This window comes from Arvicanthis niloticus, chromosome 28 (genome assembly GCF_011762505.2).
Source record: "Arvicanthis niloticus isolate mArvNil1 chromosome 28, mArvNil1.pat.X, whole genome shotgun sequence".
NCBI lineage: Eukaryota > Metazoa > Chordata > Mammalia > Rodentia > Muridae > Arvicanthis > Arvicanthis niloticus.
Window position 1 is genome coordinate 13,527,368 of NC_133436.1, and position 24,222 is coordinate 13,551,589.

Sequence of the window (24,222 nt, forward strand, 5' to 3'; positions counted from 1 at the left end):
TAATGCCATCATTTTGATTTTGAGGTTTGATATCTTTAGGCCAGGAAACAAGAACTTGTATTTGTCGTCACAGCTTACCCTTTATCTTTGTAGCCAGTTTAAAGCCCCACCACTGGTTCATCTTTATGCTCAAGGCAGTTGCCATCAGCCTGTGGCTCTTCATCACTTCCTGAAGCTTGTACAATAAAATGCAGAGCTCATAAATGAGTTAAAAAGAACTTAGATGCTTTCCGGTACCACCATCTTTATTGTTGTGGCTGATGTTGTTATAGAATTCCCTGTCTCCTAGGGTATCACTGACAACTGATTGGAGGGGGCTGGCATGCTGGCATCACTCTGCCTCAAATGGTGATGTGCTAGCTGCAAAGAAACCTTTTGTTTTCTGTCTTTCTCCTAGTTCCGTATCACTTTCTGTTATTTGATGAATTTCACTTAAACCATTGGTCTAGTTAGATGGTTAATTTTGATGGGGAAGTTTTTAGTTGTTTTTTTTTGTTTTTTCAATCTTGAATTGTGGGCATTCTTTCCAAAGCATCACACTGTTTCAGGTCATTTTATATCCAAGATGACAGAATTTAAGTTGTAATCATGCTGAGTGTGTGTTGGTGTTTAGATATGGTGAAGGAAGGGTTGAAAAATTAAGAAAAAAATTCCAACTTCTGATTTCAATCTGCAAGTTGTGTTGCGTGTATCTGTTTTGCCTTAGCCTCTGTAGTTTTCTATAGCAATGTTCTCAAATAAAAACACGTCTTTTAAAATTCTCTATGCGTATTAATCAGAGTTCTGTAGAGTAACAGAACTTATAAAATAATTCTCTTAATACATACAGAAAAGAGATTTATTAGAATGACTTACTTGCTGTGGTCCAGCTAATTCAACAGTGGCTGCCTATGTACAAAAGGTCAAAGAACCCAGTAGTTGTTCAGTCTACAAAGCTGGATGTCTCAGCTGGTTTTCAGCATACACTGGAATCCAGCAGAAGTGGACTCTAATGCCAGTGAGGGAATGGAATTTTGAGTGAGTTGAGATCAAGCAGGCAAAGAGGAAATGTATCCTTCTCCTATGCCATTATATAGGCTTCCAGTAGAAGCCATGGCCCAGATTAGAGATATGTCTTCTCAACTCAAAAATGTGGATTAGAAGTGGATCTTCCTACTTAACATTAAGCAAATATACCCAACAGAAGTGCCTCCCTATTTTGGGTTTTAGTTAATTCTAGATGTAGTCAAATTGACAACCAGGAATAACTATCCTACTATGTAAAATTAAGAGAATACACTGAATACTTATTAATACTGCCTACAGCAATTTTCATTACTTGTTTTTCTGTTCAAATACATGGCTTTGCAAGTGTTTCTAAATAATATACTCTAAGATAAGTCTATAAATCATATATATATATAACCTGACAGTATTTACACAATAATGCTTATATATAGGTAGATACTGTGAATATTTTGATTCTTGTTTTTGTTATATAAAATGTAAGTCAGATAAAATATAGCTACCTCACCAGAAATAAACACTTTCTGTCAGTAACATGTAGAAACATTGTGCCTTTCATATTAATGACATCGGAAAACTCAGAGCTACTTAATGCTATTCATTTCAGCCTTGAAGCGTAAGCAAAACTCATCAGTTGGTAAAATACATAGAGTGTAGGCTACTTTACTTAAGAAATGTGCTACCAGAACTTTATGTATTAGATGTGAGCAATGTGTTTATACTATGGGTGTAGCAGGGCAGTCAGAGATTGTTTTCTTGATTACTAGGCACCATTCAACTAACACTGCAGCTTTATTTGCATATTTATCTCCAGGATAGTGACAGAATAAATGGCATGTTGACATCGCTCATAAAGCAAAATTTCAATAATTAAGACTATTTGTGGAAAGGTCAATCTGAATTACACAGGGCTGTTCTAAATATCTATTGTAATTAGCAGAACGACTAGTGAGGAACTTTTGCCAAATAGAGTCTTTTGGGGTCAGTTTCAACAGAAGGTGAACTTGTCATCCATGCATTTAAATGGTGGTGTTTAAAGTCCCCAAAGCTGTTTGTCGTCTTCTTTCTTTTTAAAGAAACCAACTATTTCATGTTATCCTTTCAATTTAATTTGCTTTCTGTATGCTCCATTTGTAACTCATACCTGAGTTTCAAGTGTTCTTAGTTACAGTGTGATAAATTTCAGTTGGTCTGTGCTGAGTATGTCCTGTTTCACTTAAATAGGAGCTGCTTGTACATAAAATAAATGTTACAAAATATAATATGAAGATAATAAGGGGATAGCAAGGATGTTGCTTTATTGGTAGAGAACTTGCCTTACCTGCACAAACCCGGAGTTTAATCTCCAGTACCCCTAACAGGGTACTGCAAACCTGAAATTCCAGTATTTGGGAGGCAGGGGTCCAAGCTCACTGTTTTGGTACATAGGGAATTCAAGGCCAGCTTACTATTCATTATCCTACCTCTGACAGGAGCCTAACATGGAGGCCCTTCAAGAGGCCCAACAAACAGCTGAAAGAGCCCGATACAAATAGTTACACCCAACCAATGGACAAAAGCTGGGGACCCCTGTGGTCGAATAAGGGAAAGGCCGGAAGAAACTGAGGAAGAGGGCAGCCCCATAGGAAGACCATCCATCTCAACTAACCTGGAACCCCGAGATTTCTCAGACACTGAGCCACCAAACAAGCAGCATACACCAGCTGATATGAGGCCCCTGACACATATATAGCAGAGGACTGCCTGGTCTGACCTCAGTGAGAGAAGACACACCCAACCCTTGAGAGACTTTCACTGGGGAGTTGAATCAATTGTGTGATAAAACACTGAAAGTATGCTAGTGACTTTGTCAAATAAAGTCATAGTTCTTCTCATTATATTTTCCAATAAATATTGGAAATAAAATGCTTTTAGAGAAATCCTTTTTTTCTTCACCTAGTTGAACTAAAATGGAATTCTTTCCAGGGTCCTAGAAGCAATGGCAGGTGGCAACGATGGATGGTGGAGACAATCTTCATGTCTTTGTGAACTGTAGATGGAGTTTTTAAGGCAATTTATTCCTTCAAGATTAACAGTTTATTTATTAGTCAAGGATTTTATTTCAAGGATTTTATTAAAAATGATGATTCAGAGAGATTTTAGTCTAAGAATTATAAATAAAATTTTGTTTACCCAAATGATGTCTTCACATCTGAAAGAACTTTATGATTAGAAATCAAAGTAGTATACCAGAATAGCTTTCGAATTTAATACTTTCATCCACAGGCCTGACTTGGTATTCATAACTATGTCAGAAGTTCACAAGAAAATGAGCTCTTGATGCAGGCGTTTTCACAGTGGTTTAGAAATCCAAAATTTAGAGTATTTTGCATAGCAATAAATAATGTAATTGGAATTATTCATAATAATAAAACAAGATCTTATAAGACAAACAAAAAAGAAACCAAACAAACAAATAAATAAAACTCAAAATCATCTACCTTATGCTAGGCATTGCAGGTGAAAGAGACACAGTGCTTATATTCTAATGGCATGTCTGTTGTTGTGGCACTTCAAGTCCATAGCAAACGGCTTTCTTTCCTACACAACCAACATTCACTTGTCTTAGATTATGGTATTAAACTATTTTCATATGCTATAAGCTATATCAAGCTCCTGTCAGCATGCACTTTTTATCATCCACAATAGTGTCTGGGTTTGGTGACTGTATATGGGATGGATCCCCAGGTGGGGCAGTCTCTGGATGGCCTTGCCTTCAGACTCTGCTCCACACTTTGTCTCTGCATTTGCTCCCATGAGTATTTTATTCCCCCTTCTAAGAAAAAAGATGACCACGATGGCTACTTGCAGGAGAATGGTTATCACCTTGTGACCATGTACAGGAAAGGTGGCTAGTTCATGAGCTGATTCCTGGGCAGGCTCAAGTGGAAGTTCCAAGCTCAACAGGTGTATCACAGTGGTGACACTATTGAAATAGACATTTGGTACTTTGACTCTGCTACAGGTAGAATGGAGGAGGACACAATGGTAATATGCTACATGTTTGATGTTTAGGTTCTTGGTCATGGGGAACATTTATAAAGAATGCAAAGGCCCTGCCTTTTTGCCCAGCATGGTTAGAAAAGGATGAATTATATTTTTCCTTCCATTTTAGTTGGTAGAAGTTTATTAGTGTCCCAATTTCAGATTTATGTGCTTATTTTTAGCAACTAATACAGAGCACACAACCACAGCCCCATAAAGAAGAATAGTAACCAGACCCCGAGAACAGGAAAGTGAAGCTAAACCCACGTTCTTTCATTTTTCTACCTCTGTGAAATTAGCCATTTACCTTTCTAAGATAAGAGTTTACTCATTTGCCAGGTATGTTTATTGTGAAAAATAGATATGCAAAGGTGTGAAAATGATTTAGCATTGGATTGACTTTCAAAAATAGTGGTACCCTTAGCTGAGTGGGCTCAAAGAGTTGTTGTCACAACTATTTAGATATAATCAAATTTTCTGCTCCTATAGAACCTGGCAACATGAACATGCTATATACATGTAATTACCCAACAAATAAACCTTTGTGATTGTGTTCTTTCTCTCCATAAATGTTCTCAAGGTTTGTTCATGGTGATCAGTGTATCCATACTTTTTTGTACTATTTCTATGTATTTGTAAGTATTTTTAATGCTATATTTTGTATGTTGTTTTCATTCATTTATTAGATTATTGCCACTGTTTTTTCCCACTATAAGGGATGTTGTAAATATTACTGATGTGAATCTTTATACATAATGTTTTATGAGTATATATGCTTCCATTTCTCTTAAACACCGAGGATAGAATTGTTTAAGTCATATGCTAAATCTATGGCTGGCATTTTGAGGAATTATCAAATTGTTACTCACAGAAGCTGTGCTATTGGCACCCACCCACATATATGTCTATCTTTGTGTGTGTGTATGTGTGATATGTACCTGTGAGTGTGGATATCTACATGTCCATGCACAAGTGTGTGTTAATGTGGAGGCCAGAGGTAAACATGAATCCTCCTCAATAGCTCTCCTTTTTAGGTTTGGAACAGGGTCCCTCACTGAACCTGCGCTCATTGGTTTGCATAAGTTGGATGATCAATGAGCTCCAGGGATCCCCCTTTCTCCACCTCTCCCTCACTGACATTATAGGAGTGCACCATGCCTTACTTTTGTATGTATGTTGGCTTTCTAAATTCAGGTCTTCATTTATACATTACTGATTGAGTCAAACTTTGATAAGCTGTATATTCTGAGGTGAGAATAACTTTGGGTTTTCCCCATAATTAAAGTGCTGGACTAATAGATTAAGTAATCAATTCTCGTATGTGGTTTGATAGATTTGAATCTTCCTAACCTGCCAAGCAGCATGGTGGAAATTAAACTACTTGTCAGCTTTATCTTTAATTTCCAGAGAATTAAGACCATTCAACTCTTAATGGGCCAGTTTTACAGTTAGAAGAATATTACTTGTTTGAAAGAAATTATCTGGTTTTTATTAATTTTTATTATTTTTATCAACATCAGAGGAGTATCAGAAAAATACTACATATAATTGACATTTATTAAAAAGTGCCAATAAGGTGGCCAAATATTATCTTAAAATGGTAAATTGTATGCTTAATAATAGTGCTGGGAGGGCATATAAGTACACATGTGTGTTTGTGTGTGCATGTATGTATGTATGTATGAATGCATGTGTATATGTGTATGTATATTTGTATGTGTATGTGTGTATTTGTGTGTGTATGTGTGTACATGTATGTATATTTGCATGTGTAAATGCATGTATTTGTGTATATGCATGTGTACGTGTGTGCACCTGTGTATGTGTGTATGCATGCATTTGTGTCTGTATATATGTGTATATGTGTATATGTGTATATGTGTGTGTATGCATGCACATGTATGAGTATGTGTAATGGCATATATGTATGTATATATTTGTAAGTGCATGTATATATGCATGTGAAAATGTATATGTATATTTGCATGTGTTTATACGTGTATTTGTATGCGTTCATGTGTGTAAGCTTGTAGAAAAGCCAGCTCTAGAATGGTAGTCCATAAGGTTTATACCCCAAATGAGTATAGAGCCATGAAGCAAACTGCTTATGTGAAAGGAAGTTCTTCTACACAATCACATGTCCCAACACTCGAAGTGGTGGTAGAGTTACATGCAATCGCGTAATTAATAGCACCAATTTCCTCAAGAGCTGGGACTTCAATAAAATTAGTTTTTGTGAAAAGTCAATCACTTTTCAGCATGACCAAAGTTTTAATTAAGAGAAAGTGATTTATATTTACAGATACACAAGTCAAGGCATGGCTACAATCTATGATCTTCAATGATTTTTTTTTTAAAGCTCTCTTATTTAGGGTTAAAGAAACCAGTCGCCATTATTTCCTAGAATGCTATTGTGTCATTTTCTTCGAGTTCAGAAATAAACATTTTTAAACTTGTTGGCTGGCTGTTGTTAACTCTTCTAAACCAGCTTATTTTAGAAACAGCTTATTTACTGATCATAGAAATAGACTGAAGCTCAACCTGGAAGCCACACTGAGCAAATGGCAGAGAACTACCCTTCCGATGTCCACTCTGTCAGTATGTGTGTAGTGAGTTCAGTTCTCACAATGAGGTAAGGGCTATTGGATACCTTCACTATAGGTCACTTTTGGTGAGCACTCCATTGCCTCAGTACTGGTGCCAGGCCTTGGGACCTCCTCTTGAGCTGGATCCCACTTTGAGCCTTTTGCTGGACCTTCTTTTCATCAGGTTCCTCTCCACTTAGGCTATGGAGCACTCACAAAAAGGAACCTATCATGACTGCCCTCTGAAAGACCGAACAAGCCAGTGAAAGAGTCAGATGCAGATATTTACACCCAACCAATGGACAGAAGCTGCTGACCCCTGTGGTTGAATTAGGGAAAGGCTGGAAGAAGCTGAAAAGGAGGGCGATCCTGTAGGAGGACCAGCAGTCTCAGTTAACCTGGATCCCTGAGATTTCTCAAACACTGGACCACCAATCAGGCAGCATGCACCAGCTGATACGAGGCCTCCAACACATATACAGCAGAGGACTGCTCGGTCTGGGTTTAGTCAGAAAAGATGTAACTAGTCCGCATGAGACTGGAGGCCCCAGGGAGTTTAGAAGTCTGGTGGAGTTGGGGGAAGGTGGGGACATCCTCGTGGAGGCAGAGTGCGGGGAGGAGATATGGTATGTGGAAGAGTTGGAGGGTGAATCGGGAGGGGAATAAAATCTGGAGTGTAAAATAATAAATAAATAAATAAATAAATAAATAAATAAATAAGAATGTATTTGAAAATAACTTGCATGTACTGTGCAAGAACTGGTAGAAGAGCCTAAAGCATCAGAAATGATGCCATTTTTTCTTATTTTGGAATGAATAAGCATAGTGTGTTAGAGTGAAGGTAATTAGAGAATAATGACTCCATACACTCAGGTAAGCTGCAGCCAAGGCTGGTAGTTCATTTGGTGTGTCATCTGTCAATGTCAGGTAATTTCCACTGGAGTGGATGTTTGTATTAAATAAGGAGAGCAGTTTACAGACCAAGCAATCCATTAATGTCATGGAACAAAAGAAAATTATATACACAATGCATTTTTGAAAGGCAAATCATGCCACTAGTAATTTTGAGAAAGCATTAAATGTTTCTCTGTGACTGTATTACATGTGATGGCCACAGCCATGGCTACACTTCAATTGCTGGGATAGCAAAAACTTTAGAGTCCAGAGCCACACATGTGTGTGTGCACATGGTATGTTGTGTGTGTGTGTGTGAATGTATATTCATAGGAATGTGTGAACATGTATGTTTCATGGCCCTAGATTTATTTTGTGTATAAACCTCAGAAACTTTAATACTAGTGCTGATTTTCCACAAGCTTACAGACACACACACACACACAAACACAAGCAAACACATGCACACACATGTATAAATACTCCCACACATGCACATATGCCTACACACTCTCTCTCATACACATCTACAAATACATATACATAGGTACACATACACACAAGTATATACCACCAGGCACTATAGTTAAACATGCAGATAATTGTTTTTCTGATACTATTTTTTTACCTTGGTACTTTTAATAAAAGAAAATTATGTGTAATAGCTTTATGATACTACTCTGGTGTTCCAAGTTAATTTTAAAATTTATGTGTTACCATATTTGAAATATTTCTGGTTAATGCTACACCTTTTTAAATTTGAGACAGGTTTAAATTTAAATTTACCTATAGACCATCAGTTTTTAAAATACTAGCTACTCAGTGTTCCTAAAGGATCTTTCTATCTTTGCCCTCCTCCTAGAACTATGAGTGTAGATATGAACACTCACTATTGGGTAAATATTGGAGATCTGAACTTACACATTCTTGCTTTCACAGTAGGTAATTTACCAACTGAGTTATCCTTCTAACACTTATACACACAAACATTTTCACACGCTAGCTCATGTCTGAAGAGAGTATGTTATAATAACATACAGACATGTCACACCCTATTATGACAAGGCTACAGGTAAAAATAAAACATGAGAATAATAGTAGATCACTTAGGAATTGACAACATCCATTTAAGAGGGAAAGATGAAGTTCATTACATACTGTTGGACAAAGAAATCATAAAAATGAAAAGGTCTGGGAAATTATTCTTCATTTTATGGCTGAAAGTATGCAGAAATTGTACTACTTCCCCTTGTTCATTTACATATATGTAACTATATCGAACACAGTTTTGAAATACTATGGACAAAGTCCTTAGTATTTCACACGTATCATTTCTCTACAGACAAATAGAGTTTGCATTGTACTTTTCAGTGAACATGATTTATGAGTCCCTTTATCATATCCTATCATACAAGAATGAAATACCTTAATATATCACAATTTTTGTGGTTGTGATGTCAGCGGAAATTGAATGTGTCTTTTGGCATCTCTGAGATACTTTGGATAGTTCTGAAGTTGAGAATTTCTTGAAGAAGAGTTCAACAGTTCATTGATGTGGTTGGGTTGGAGCTAAACTGTCCCATTAATACTCTGAGCTTCCCACCTGGCACTAGTCTTGAAGACTGTAAGAGATGCAAGTTGATGAGGTTGCAGAGACGGAGAGTTGTTGGGGCATAGACCATGTGGCAGAATAGAAAAGTCTGAAGAGAGGCCAGGAGATGCTCTTGGTAAATGTAAAATCTCAATGGTAATGGAGATCCAGTGTGCTAGAGTTGCCACTACTATGGAGCATCTGTAAAACAGGATAGTACGGTGGTTTGTAAATGCTTGTCCCGGGAAGCGGCACTATTTGGAGGTCTGGCCTTTTTGGAGGAAGTGTGTCATTCGCGGTGTGGTCTTTGAGATTTTCCTTCTGCGTTAGGATGCCAGTCTCTTCCTGTTGCCTTCAGAACATGTTGTTGAACTCTCAGCTCCTCTTGTACCATGCCTGCCTGGGTGCTGCCATACTCCAACCTTGATGATAATGGTTTGAAGCTCTGAACCTGTAAGCAATCACCAATTAAATGTTGTCCTTATAGGAGTTGTGCTGGGGCCTAAGCTGGCCCACTTTGGGCCACCAAAAAATGTTGAGAGCCGAACTAGTCCCACGTTCGGGTGCCAAAAATGTCGCAGCCCGAGCAAAATGTTGAGGCCCGGGCTTCCCCGAGTTTGGTGGCCACTGTATCCTGGCCCAAGCTGCCGCTCAGGTCTGAGGGTCGGGGTTCAGCAAGAGAGAGGGTGAGGGCGGAATCAAAGAATGGAGACCAGACAGAGTGTGTTTCAATCCCATTTATTCTTCAGTCTCTCTTCTTCTCTCCAAGTCCCAAGTCCTAAGTTCTTAGTTCCTAGTTCCTAGTTCCTAGTGCCTCCAAGTTCCAAGTTACTTCTTCCAAGTTCTCTTCCAAGTGCCTGCTACCTAATGCCTAATTCCTACTCCAAGTTGTACTCCCTGAAGTGTCTCCTAAAAGTGTCTCCTCTCTGTCTCCTCTGTCTGGTGTGTCTGATCTGTTCTGTTTCTGCCTTTTATATGTCTCACTTCTAAGCCATGCCTCTAAGTCACACCTATAATCATGCCCTTAGGTCTTGTCTCTAACTCTGATCTCTACACTTCTAAGTTACACACCTTTAATCTCACACACCTTTAATCTCACACACCCAAGGTATCTAAACCAAGATTATCGGAGTGTGCTCAGCTGTTGTAGGCTATTGTAATCCAAGTCTCATGTCAGGGTATATGGCTCAAGATGGCTGCAAAACTGATAGCCGCTTTCTGCTAAAAGTCAGCCCCCAACAGAGTTGCCTTGGTCATGGTGTCTGTTCACAGCAGTAAAACCCTAACTAACACAGCAAGGTTGAATTGAGCTGTACTGAATCTAAGAGAAAAGCTATGTGTTCTATGTGATGGCATAGATGGTGAAGGAGCCTGTCCAAGCCTTTTGAGACTTAAAGGGCCATGAACAAGTCCCAGATATTGGACTTTCTACTAGAGAATTTGATTTAAACTGATAGTTTTGGGGTTTCGCTTTGATTGTATTTATTTATTTTTATCATTTTTCTTTCTTAAATAAAAAAGTCTCCAAGTCTTATGTTTTCTTTTTATCTTGTTTTGTTTTTTAAAGAAATCCATTGCTAATAGTTTTTGAAGTTTTAAAGGATGCTGGTTGAAATTTTGTAAAGGTCCTGGGACTTTAAATATTTGTGCTATATTATGTATTATGATGTTAATAGAAGACATCGAGGAAAATTATGGTTCAATACTGGTGTGTTTGTGAGCCAAGCTGACAAGGAGTGAAGTGTTCCTGTTGCTTTTCATTGTCAGTCTGACATAACCTAGTATCACCTGGAAAAAGCAGTGTCTAGATCAGAATGGCTTGTAGGCAGGACTGTGGGCCATTGTTCTGAGTACTAATCTATTTTGAAATGCCCAGTGCACTGTGAGTGATCCACAGTCAGGGAATTTTGAGCTGCATAAGAAAGCTGAGCATAAACTGAACAGCAGGCCACTAATCAGCCTTCATCAAGGGTCTCTGCCCCAAATTCCCACCTTGAGCCCCTGGCCTGGCTCCCTCCATGATGACCATTACTGGAAGTGTATGCTGAAATAAATAAACCCTATCTCATCCAAGTTGCTTTTGGTCAAAGTGTTTTATAACAACAACAGAAAACAAAGTAGATCAGATACCCTATGATATCAAATATGTTTCTAGATCTAATGCCCAACATTTGTTAAATATAAATGTTCACATCGCAAAGCACTCAGAACAGCGGTCAACACAATACACACAATACATTCATTTGTTGAATCAAAATAAAGTTTGCTCAATTTCATAAATGCTGGAAAATACTAAGTGTTTTATTAAAAGTGTGGTAGAGGGAATGAGATAGCGTTTTTAGATTCTCCCATGGAAAGGTAGCTTTTTTACAAAATGGATTTAGTACTCACTAGATTTTGAGATGACAGTTTCCACAACAAAGCACTTGGCAGGTCTGCCTGGCAGGTTTTCTTCAATAGGTTGCCTTGTTTGGTACATGCTATACTCACTTCTTAACACATACTAATTCATGGTGACAAAGCATAGAATTGACAGGCTGGGTCAGTGTTCTGTTCAGAATCTACCCCATTTATAAGATGAACAGTGAGCCTTTGTAGTAGAGTTCTAGGGATCCAGGTTGCCTAAATGGATGATGAGGTGCTTCTCTCACGGCAGACATTTAGAATGGAAAGGTGAGCCTTTTGAAGAACATTGAACTGGAATCTCACAGTAACACAGTTAACAAACACGAGACAACAATATAAATTCAAGCTGCATGAAAAAAAGTATATGTAGTTTTAGTAAGTGTTTTTTTTTTTTTTTTTTTTTTTTTTTTTTTTTTTTTTTTTTTTTACACCTGCAGAACCATAGAACATCTCTTGTTTAAATGAAGACTTAATTTTCAGAGAACTTTAGGACTCATGATAATGCTGAGTGGAAACTATAGAGATACCTCTTACAGTCCGTGACTTCAAATATCTGTAGCTTCTCAACTACCAACATCTTCCAGCAGAGATGATGTGTTGAGATTGGCCCACCTTGCACTGATGGGCTATTCTTTTTTTTTTTTTTTTGAATTATTAGGCATTGTATTTGAAATAACGAAAACTCACATGTGAATAAACAGTTTTCTTACTAGATGTTATTCATCTAATTAGAACTATTTTTTTCTGAATTAAGTTCCCAGAACAGTAGGAACTGTTAATATGATCAACATTGAGTTAGAATGTGTTATGATTTTATATTTTCTGGAAATTACAATGATTTAAGTATATATTAGTATTTCATGGTCTACTTTTAGAAGTCTTTTTCTAGAATAACCTACTTAAAAACTGAACATTTTGAGTTTTTAATGTTTTCTTTTCCCAAAAGTATTTTAGGGGTCCACTTTGTTCCTAGCTTTAGAGAGTCTAAGGCAGACACCTGGAAATTGGCCTTATGTCCTCTTGTCCTTCCTGGCCCAGCACTTTGCCTAGTTCAGGTGGCTGTTAGTTTTCATGTTTAACCTAGCTAGCTTGCCACCAACCAAAGTAGAAACAAACAGCATCCCCACCCCCACCCCCCACACACACTGCTGGCCACTACTAAGTACATGGTTACTCATAAGAAGCATCTTTAATTTGATACATTTTCTTTTTCTTTTCTTTTTCTTTCTTTTTTTCTTTTTTTTCTTTTTTTGTCTTTTTAAAAAAATTGGGTATTATATTAACATTTCAGATTTTATCTCCTTACCCCACTTTCTCCCACCACCCAGAAACCTCCTATCCCATCCCCCCTCCTCATGCTTCTATGAGGCTGTGCCCCCACCTACCTCCGGCCCCCACTACCCCCTCCCCACCATCACATTCCCCCCACCACTCTGTGTTCGTTTTTCATGGGACCAAGAATCTTCTCTCCCACCTATGCCCAACAAGGCCATCCTCTCCAACATATACATATGATGGGCTATTCTTAAGTTCACAGCTGATTGCTTCCTCTGGATTCTCTGCACTATGTGTTTTTAGTTGAGTATGTAATGACACATGTAAACCATTGTAGCATCAGTTAGAATATTCACACTGACTTAAACATCCTGGACCATTTTTTTTTTTTTTTTAGTTTCTATAGTTTGCCTACCTTAGAATGCCATAGTTAAATCTAATGAATGTTCCCACTTCACAGTGCTTTCTTCTTTTTACAAAGCAGTGTGAATTTAAATTTCTTTCATGCTGTTTTCCTCATGGCTAGATAACTCATCTCTTTCCAATGCAAGCTAATATTTAATTGTTTGCATGGATTGGGGCTTCATTATCCACATCTACTGAAGGATATCTTGGTTACTTGTAAGGTTTGGCAAGTTTGAATAATTCTACATTAAACACCTCCATTTCATGTGACTTTTTGGGTAGTCATGAGATTTTAACTTTCTTATGCAGATGTGTGTTACATGCTGGATTGTATGAATAGAAGAGACTGCTTAGTTGTCTTTCAATGACAGCATCAGTTTGCTTTACATCCCCTTCAGCAGTGAAGGAGAGCTCCTGGTGGCAGGCCTGGCTGTTTGCCTTGCATCCTCTTTTAAAATATAACTCTTGGTGATCGCATCTCTCACAGCATTGATTTCGGCAGTTACCATGACAGCGTTACAGTTGGGTCATTATCTCACTTCTGCCACAGTTTTATGTGTAACTTTCCAAAAGCTGTGAATTTTGCCTTAAAATACAATACTCTATGAAAAGAAATCATTATGCTTCCTAGTAGAAATCAATTCTTTATAATAGTTACTGGGGTGTGTTAACTGTAGACAGATGCCATTTTTTATAGTTGGCAACATCCCAGACAGCAACTCATCAAAGCAATATTAATTAAAATAAATATTGAACAAGTACTTACATATACCAGGACTTCCTCTATGTGGAAGAGGTGGGATAATGGTCAAAAAAATGTCACAGACTCTCCCTCTGTCAGCTTAAAGTTTGACGAAAAAGATAGACTTTAATACAACAACCACACCAATGAACCTATGATTAAAACTATGATTAATTGGATGTGATGGTTTGTATATTTGTGGCTCAGGGAGTGGCACTATTAGGAGGTGTGGCCTTGTTGGATGTGGGCTTTAAGACCCTCATCCTAGCTTCCTGGAAGCCAGTCTTCTCCTGTTTGCCTCCAAATGAAGATGTAGAACTCTCAGATCCTCCTGCACCATGCTTGCCTGGATGCTGCCATTCCCACCTTGATGATAATGGACTAAACCTCTGAACCTCCAAGTCAGCCTCAATTAAATGTTGTCCTTTATAAGAGGTGCCTTGATCATAAAATTCTAACTAAGACACTGGGTGAAGGAAAATATGAAATTGTATATCATAAGGAGACCTCCCCTGGTTCAGCTGTGTAGGAAAGAGGGTGAGTCAGGAGGAAAGGAGAACAACGTCTCAGGCTGAGCAGTGGTTGCACTAGAATTTTTAATGTGAAGTGCGGAAGTAGATCTCATGATGATTCAGTCTTTAGTGTCCAGGCATCCCTGTCCCATCTGCTGGCAATAGAGGCCATTGAAGAATAGCCATTTCTCTCAGAGGAAATTGCTCTCTAATTCAGGGAGCTATGTTTTGAAATTATATCTCTTTTCTCTTGAAGGAGAATCTGTTCATGGCAGATATGGACATACTAAGACTGTTTCTACACTTTTAGCCTCATCAATCTGCTCTTGGGGCTGTCTAAGGTCTGTATTGCTACATTTTAGATTTTCTTTGTCTGCTATCCAGTTTGATTTCTTATGATTCCTTCTAACTATCCTTGCTGAAATTATTTCCCCATGCATTTCTACCCAGAATTCTCCACTTCAGTGTCTTTCCAGATTGTTTGACTAAAGATGGTTAGTACTAGGGGCCCCTAAAAAGCAAAAGCTAATGAAAATTCATGGTGGATTTTGTGACTACTCCTTAGTAGGGAGGAATTATGAAGTGTTGGATGGACTGGTCCTGGTGGATATATGGGTGTAATTGCTTAAATGTTCACCCATGATAGACTCGAGGTTTAATAGTAGGCCATTTGAAGGTGTGAGGTATGCACTGCCACATGCAAAATTCTTTGCCACTTAGTTATAAATGCTATTGATTCACTGAAAAGAGACAAGCATAGGTTCATTGTGACCATTAATTTTAGTAATATTTCAACCCAAGGAACTTAATCTACAGTCAAAAGTGAAAAAGGTGGAGGTCTTCAGTTAGAACTTAATCATAGGATAAGTGTATATTCATAAATAATTGAATTCTCCTTATCAGGGTCAAGCCCCAACTGAGGAGTATGGCCCTGAGAAAGAGCAAGAAACTATGTAGGGTTTCAAGATTGAGGACTCTGAGGTTAGAGTTTATCTATGTTGCTAAATCTATAGAACAAAGAAAGTCCATCTGATTACGAGAGTGATCGCTGTAGTGCATCCTCCTCTTCTTGCCTGTGCTTCATGACTTTGCAGAGGGTTTAAGTGAAACAGATATCTTATACTTTGAGACAATCTTACATAAAAGCAAGTGGATGAAGATGGAGGGGATTCTGTAGCACTTTATGCACAGTGTCCTCTCCCCCATCAGCTGTGAATACCCCTCACTTCCAGGTCACAATACTTCCACTCTTTCTGTGTCTCCCCTGGGAGGTATTTGATGGAGACATTCCATTTAGGCTGAGTGTTCCAAGGTATCTCTCTCTGCATATTGTCCGACTGTGAGGTCTCTGTGTTTATGACTATCTGCTGCAGGAAACTTCTCTGAAAATGGCTCAGCAAGGCACTATCTATGAGTAGAGCAGAATGTCATTAGGGGTCATTTTATTCACACACACACACACACACACACACACACACACACACACACACACACACACACACGTATGTATAGCGGTACTATTTGATTCTCCCCTAGGTCTCTGGGCTATCTAGTCTCAGTTTCTTGGTCACCCAAGCAGTGTCAAATATGGGATACCATTTACAGGGAATGTCCATCAGACATCAGGAACAGCAATGATTTAATTTTTATCCCTTTCTTGAGGAAGGTTCTGAATAGTGGCTGCTGGGAGTTTATGAACAGGCAGCTCTGTCTATCACTTGAAACTCCCTGAAGGACTCTTTCAGTTTCAGAGTTCTTCCTGGAAAAGAGAAAGCCTTAGGCAAGAAGATAGTGTAATCCATCTCTTTTGCTACTCTTTCCTATCTCTGTTTCCTCACAGGTGTAAACTGAAAGTGCTCCCCTCTGGTGGACAGGGGAGCTCATCACTTATCAGATTCAAGTAATAATAATAATAATAATAATAATAATAATAATAATAATAATAATAATACCAAAGAAAACCCACAAGAATTCATAAGGGGAATGCAAATGGCCATCTATAAACCAGGAAGAAAGCTTTTATGAGGATCAAGATTGCATGGTACTTTGACCATTAACATTTATTCTTCAGTACTATGTTATTACTTTCTTGTTATTAGTTTCTGTTGTTTTAGGGACTTCCTGTGTCAGTTTTGTTGTTGTTGTCGTTTTGTTTTATGGAAGCCTAAATCTAATGCATCATCTCAGACAGTTATGAGATAACTCAATTTAAGATAAGACTTAAGATGTGCAAGAAGCAGTTGGCCACATGGATCCAGCTCAAAAGTATTCTGAAGTATTATGTACTGAAGAGTAGTCCTAACAATACTCTAAGGGCAATAGTGAGAGCCAGAGATGATTTGGTGAGGATTCCTGCCCACATATTGTTACGTAAAATACTTTTCATAGCAAAGTTTTTCTCTTACCAGTTTTAAAGTTACCACTGCAAGACAGCTTCATTAATAATTTTTTTTCTGCAGCTGTGACTAATACGTGAGGTTCAGGAAATTATAAAGTAAAAGGTTTATTTTCACTTAGTCTCAGAGATTCTAGTCCTTGGACCATTAGCACTGCAACTTTGATTTGGTGTCGGTATAGGCTGTCATGATAGAGTAAAAGATAGAGAAGGTCTTCTCATGTTACAGCATCTAGGAAACAAAGAGGGGGGTAGGACCCCAATATCCTATTCTAATATGGATTCAGTGATCTAAATTTTCTCACTAGGCATCAACAACCTTACAATAGCATCACAGGCTGGCAACCAAACTTTAGCATAAGTATGTTCATGAGAACATTTGAAATGAAAACCACAATAGTATTCTTCTGGCTCTCAAAGGCTCATGTCTATCTATTCTGCCTATCATCTATCTATCTATCTATCTATCTATCTATCTATCTATCTATCTATAATCTATCTATCATCTATTAGCTATCATTTATCTATCATCTATCTATCATCTATCTATCTATCATCTATTAGCTATCATTTATCTATCATCTATCTGTCTATCTATCTATCTATCTATCTATCTATCTATCTATCTATCTATCATATATATCAAAGATACAATAGTATAAGCTAACTATTATCTAAGAGCTAACTATTATCATTCTAAGAGAAAAGAGAGAACAGAAAGGAGGCATCAGACCAAATCAAGGTAAAATCCATCTCTGTGCCTGCATGTTCAGCTTCAGGACATATAATGGAAGGAAGTGAGTGGCAAAAGCTTGTGCATTTTCACCTGTATGCCCTTTATGACTGTGTCCCTCAAAGCCCATCTCTTGATCTGTCTCTACTCACTGCTTGTATCTCTCTTGGTAGGCATTCTGTGTTCCTGGCATAATCTTCCTGTGGTTTATATGACAGCTTTGTTACACTTCCACTCCTTCACATATTATCCAGCCAAGAGACTATCATCCAGAACCTGACCCAGGAATGTTTTAAGTTTCCCATTGAAATCTGAATTGAAGTTTCAATGAACCAATAGCTCTTGTGTCCTTTGGATTGTGCCAAAGTGTGTTTGCTCTAGGATGTTTGCATAGGCTCACTTGAACCATGGATACAGGAGCATTTCAGTGCATGGATAGCTGAACAAGACAGAACAACTCCCAGTCAACATTTTTTATGCAAATTCTGTTCCCATGTTGTCTCTTTTCAACTGAAAGTCTTTGAAGTAAGTTTGCAGTCTTGCGTCTGGGAGGGCATAAACCAATCATATCTTGCTAATTTCTGAGAGCTCTGCAATTCATCTTTGTGGATACAAAGAACTGGGCGTTTTGTAATCGCATCAATCTCCAGACCCTTCTTAGATACAACTGAATCATACCTTTTCTGGCCAAACTATATGTTTTCCATATAGTTTTGTCTATCCATATGTTCATTTCAAATTTGGCTAAGAGCAGCCATCAATACTGTCTGAATGCTTTTCTGGCTTATAATCTTAAACTAATTATATAAATTAGTTCATCACACAGTGTGACCTTGGCCCTACAAGAAGTCTCATGGCATGGATAAAATGTCAAGAAAGTCTTTGTCTAGAAGTTTGTTATCTGTATGAGTGGCCCCTGTTCCAACTTCCAACACAGTCCTCACTGCATCTGAAGCTTTGTGAGCACAGCTCAAGTAGCAGTAAAGAAGCATTTCTATTAATACTTGGTCTTCTGACTCCTCACCGATTTGTCCAATGAGATCCCCACAATTAAAACTGAAAAGGTTCTGTGTGGTAAAGAACACTGTCATTCAGACAGAACAACAGCCTGCAAATTGGGAAACAAGTTTAACAAACTACATACCTGATAGAGGGCTAATATCCATAATAATGTAAAGGAAAAAGACAGATATAAAGAAAACTAATAACCCAATTAAAAATGGGGTAAAGACTTAAACAGAATTCTCAAAAGAGGAAACTCAAATTGTCAAGAAATGCTTAAAGAAATGTTCAACATCCTTAGCCATCAGGGAAATGCAATTAAAACTACTTTGAGATTCCATTTTACACCTGTCAGAATAGCTAAAATCAACAAAATAAGTGACATATTATTCTGACAAGGGTGTGGAGTAAGAAAAACAGTCCTCCACTTTTGGTGGGAGTAAAAACTTATACAGAAAACTTATACCATGTTGGTGCTTCAGGAAGATGGGAGCAGATCTACTTCAAGATTTAGCTATACCACTTTTGGGCATATTCCCAAAGGATGCTTCATCATACCACAGAGACACTTGTTCGACCATGTCAATCCCCACTCTATTCATAATAACAAGAAATTAGAAACAACCTAGATCTCCCTCCATAGGAAAATGGATGAAGAAAATGCAGTAGTTTTACTCAGCCATTAAAAAAAATCAAGAAAATTCCAGGTACATAGTGGAACTAGAGAAAAAGTCATCCCGAGTGAGGCATCCCAGATTCAAAAAAACAAATAGGGTGTTTATTTGCTTTTATGTGAATATTAGCTGTTAAGAAGCGAACTCTGTTCATAGAAACACAGAGGTTAGGTACAGAGTAAGTGACTAGGAGGGACAGATAGATATTCTTAGTAAAGGGAAACAGAACAGATTGTTATAGAGGGATTGGGGATGCTGGAACAGGAAAATCAAGTGAGGATGAAGGTAGGTGAAGGAGATAATACATGGAGAGACAGCTAAAATTTGAGAGGTATGTAGAGACAATAGAAACTTAATAAAATATATACATATATGATGGTGATCTAAATGAAATCACCAAATAATGGTAGAGACAGACTTCTAACTGTCCTTCTCCTGTCACCAAATGAAACTTTTAATACTTGGATTGGGTTACATTTAATCAAGTTGTCAAAAGGATTCCATGACAATTTCCCCCAAACCCAGGCTCTAGTCAAGACAATAGGTTGCTCTCCATAAAATGACAGCAAGGCCCATTGCTGAAAACAACATCTACATACCTCACTGAACATGGGAAGTTGAGCTGGTGCTTACATAGATCCCCTCACCCATATGTACTTGCATATTTGTTTAGTACAGGAAGGAACTCCACATATTACCCAAAGTGATGAGCAAACACCAACCCAGCCACAAGCTCTTTGATCTACTATGGTATCCTGCCTGCAAGGTACACTGATACAATGGTGAACATGCTTTTCAGAGCAACCAACCAAGATCTGATTTGACTTAAGGCATAGTCAATGAAAGAAGACCCATATTGGACATGATGGGGGTGACCAAGAACCTGAGACTAGATAACCCAGGGACCTGGGGTAGAATCAAATGGTTCTGTTCTAAAAGAAATATGGAGCAATAAAATGACCCCTAATGACATTTTGCTATATTCATAGATCAGCGCTCAGCCATCTCCAGAGAAACTTCCCCATGCATCAGATGAGAATAAATACAGAGACCCAGTCAGAAAATATGTATAGTGAGAGACTTTGGAACACTCAACCCTAAATGGAATGCCTCCATCAAATGGATAAACTTGGAGTCATAAGCTTTGCTACGAGACCTTCAGTGTGATGTGTATGTCTAGTTTAGAGAAAAAGACATTAATAGTTACACAAAACTGCTTTCAGATTAGAACAGATGGTATGCACCTTTTAATCTCTAAGTTTCCAGTGTGACTAGAAAACGACCCAGTTTTTCTGGAGTTTATTTCTTCTGATGCTCAGATGCATTTGTGACCTGGACATTTTGGTACCATTCCATATTTAACTTCAAGGAGTCTCAAACTGTTTCTGCTTTACAAAGCATTTTATGGCTACCGTTTCTTTTTCAAAAATTAATTCGACCCTGGTTGATTACATAACACTGAGTCTATTGTCATTTATTAAGTAAACAGTTTCTAAGTGGAGAGCGGGATATAGATGCTGCCATTAAAGCAGAGGTTTGCTTTACTTTAAAACAATTACACAGGCCGATGCGTTTCACCATAACTATAAAATGTATTTCTACTTTCACAGCTGTTTTATCATCCCTGGTATGGATATTTTAGTTTCATAAGCCAGCATTCCTTCAGATCAATTTATTCAGTACCAGCTCATATCTCGAGGCGTTTGGGGAAGAAAATGAGTAAGAACTTTGAGCTTGTCCTAAAAATTTATCACTTCGTTTGAGAAAGAAAAACTCATAAATACATATATCGCCCAAATTCTCTTCTTTGCAATTATGGATATAATTCCCCAAAAAACACTTTGTAGACTGACATGAAAGATACTTTATTTCTCTGAAGAGACTTCTACTGCAGCAAGGCTGAGACAGCTGGCCACTTCCATGAAGTATATCTGTATGTCAAGCCACCTTGAAATTCAGGCACTGGAAACTTCCAAGAGTCACTGAGGGGTCATTCTATTTACATAGGATTATAGCCTTACTTTGAGAAGCTAATACATTTTTCTCTTTTCTTACATACAATGCATTTACTTGGAGTAAATGTGAATATTGTATTGCTCATGTGGCTTTCAGTGAACTTGCAACGCTGATGTGGGATGACTACTACATAGCACTAAGATGTCCTGTGAACCTTTTCTATCCAACTGCCTTGAATGCCATCTCTACATGCAGCATGGATGAATCAAAACCCATGATGTGATTATCCTGGGCTAAAAGGTGATTTTCACAGACAATTTATGCTTAGAATTAATAGAATGGACAATTTGACTGGCAGCACCTCAGCTTGGCAAATATTGGCAAATACTTCACAGAACATCAGAAGGTAAGAGGTGAAATGGAATACTGAGGATGAAAAGTATTGGTAGAATTAGTCCTGTGCTTGTGTGTTGTTGCAGACTACATTGATCTTATGGACTAGTAAACATAATCAATAATGGTGCTTTAGTTTATTTAGGACATTTCAAGGTAGTCTTAAACCATAGCAGATTTTCTTTGGTGTATTTCTCTCTAGTAACTCATTTTATGTGCTTTTCTTATATTTCTTCCCATGCTATTCTATCCCTTAAATACATAGTAAACTATACTTAAAATAAACAAAATAAAAGTAAACAAAACCATTTGTGATAGACTGCTTGATTCTAACATTAAACAAAAAGGAAAGAAACCCCAAGAATAAATATAAGTTCTCCACTTGCTATACTACATTTTTTCCTGAGGGCAATATTGATACCACCTCCATATTCTAGAACTGCTGTCATTTTCTTTATGGTGCAATAGGAATTGTAGTAGGCCTTGCATCCACTCCATACTTAACATCTTGCTTTAAACCAACATTTATTCCCATAGGCTCCCATGTGGAGTGGATCGATACAGCTTCTGTAAGGCTGACAGCTTCATGCCTTCAGACTTGATTAACAACTTACCAAAAAGCCCAATTTCTTTTAATACTAAAATGCCTGTCTTTAAGGGTTTCTAAAATCTTTCGTCCTGAAGTTAGAAAAGAATTTTTGTCAGCCTGCAGATAAAATGCCCTAGGATGATGCCTCAGTAATCAGAACTGGAGGCACACAGCATCTAATTAATATTTTATATCTCCACATCTTAAAAAGAGAATATAAGGTGAGACACTCACGTAGGCTTGTGCAAACTTTTGATATCCTGTCAAGATGCTGTAAGCTACAAAGTTCAAGTTTGAGATGTGCACAGTCGAATTATAAAATACTTACAAAAGAGAAATTTTGTGTTTTAGCTATATTTATGGTTCTGTGTTGGGCCACATTTCCAGTCATTCTGGAGTTCACAAGATCTGCAGATTGACATGCCTGGTTGGGAATATAATCATCCGTTGTTTGGTAGCCTCCTTTGCCTTCCCTGTTCCATGCATCTCTGGGTAATAAAGAGAATGCACATGGATTGATAGCAGAGAAGCTGGATACCTAGATCAGTCATGTTTGCTGAAAGAAGGGAATACCAGAAGTTTAAAGATGCCAGAAGATAAAACTCATGGGGAGATGAGCTGGAGGCTTTATTCTTTTCTGAATCATTTGAAGTATTTAACTGAAGATATGAAACATTGGCTAGTGAGTTCTTCATGGTGCTTTACAGTGGGATCTCTGGGTGTGAAGAGACAAATAGAAAGTGGTTACACTCTTCCAATCTGATTATGGATTCGAACATCCCTGAAGGAAGGATGAGTGTGTTATGGCAGACTTTTTAGGTGTTGAGTTTTCTCTCTCTCAGAAAACATGCCACAACCCCACAGACTCTCCCTCTTCAGATTCAGAGGGATAAGCCCTCCCTCCCCCTTTTAGCAGCAGGATAAGTTTGTGGTCTTGTCTAGTTCCTGCTTCCACGTCTCTTGGCACATGGGCTAGTCCAGGCTAGGTAATGTGGTGTGGAATGTTCTTCCTCTGGAATTGAAGGCACTCTCTCTTCAAGATTCCATCGTGCTGTCTCAGATAGGCTGCTGTATCTCTCTTAAGACTGTCTCACCTCAAAGTTACACCATAACTGCCTGAGATAGTCAGGTTCTGCCTCTTAATGAAGATCATCAGAAGGATAACTTCACCTCAGCTTCTTCCCTGTGATGGTATTTTCTTTTATTATTTTCTAAAACTCTAAACAGCAGCTAGAACAAAACAAAGAACTCCAAACAATAAAATAACCATATCAGGACAACAAAACCCTCAAAACATTATCACAACATAAAGAGAGTACTGCTTTGATATTGCTGGGGCTGACAATTTTTAATTCATTCTATGTCATTTATTCTGCCTTTTCAGGGCAGGTACAGCATGAGTAGGAGACAGATTGCAGGTCAGCTGACATCAAGATATGGCTGAGATACACTATACTCCAGCATGTCCCTTTATTATGGAAATGTGATAATAACTCTTCTCAAACTGAACATCAGCCCGCAAAAATGTGTTCTGTTTGAGCAGAAGCTTCTTAATAAGATACTAGAAATTTACCATGCTCCTCACTGTACACTTGGGCATTTATACACTATTAACAGGATTTTTAGATATTAGAGTAGACTAAATTAAAGACCAGAGACCTTTAAAATTGGAAAAGTAATATATAGCTTTTGAGTTAACTTTCCTACAAAACCTTCATCTCAAAATGTGTCCTGCTTACAAGATGTGCAGGGATAAAGATTGGGCAGAGTGTGAGGGAATGGTCTAACAATGACTGGCCCAACTTGAGACCCATCCCATTGGAGAGAATGAACCCCTGACACTATTAATGATACTCTGCTATGCTTTCAGACAGAAACCTAGCATTACTGTCTTCTGAGAGGCTTCATCTAGTAGCTGATAGAAAAGATGCAGAGACCCATAGCCAAATATCAGGCAAAGTTTGGAGAGTCTTGTGGAAGAGTAGGAATAAAATTGAGTGAGCTGGAGGGGTCAAGGACACCACAAGAAGGCCTATAGAGT

The 24,222-nt window shown here is 38.0% G+C and overlaps 1 long non-coding RNA gene across 10 annotated transcripts in view; it reads right to left on the bottom strand.

Moving 5' to 3' along the window:
• Positions 1-4,118: 4,118 nt before the first annotated feature.
• Positions 4,119-24,222, bottom strand: part of LOC143440101 (uncharacterized) — a 28,481-nt gene continuing 8,377 nt past the window's right edge. For 2 of the 10 annotated variants that reach the window (XR_013107993.1, XR_013107991.1), the window contains exon 4: positions 15,892-23,411. This is a non-coding gene — a long non-coding RNA (uncharacterized LOC143440101). Of the gene's footprint in view, positions 9,551-9,820; positions 11,852-13,951; positions 23,412-24,222 lie in introns of those variants that run through there. The other 8 variants (XR_013107988.1, XR_013107987.1, XR_013107989.1 and 5 more) reach the window with 8 other exon arrangements.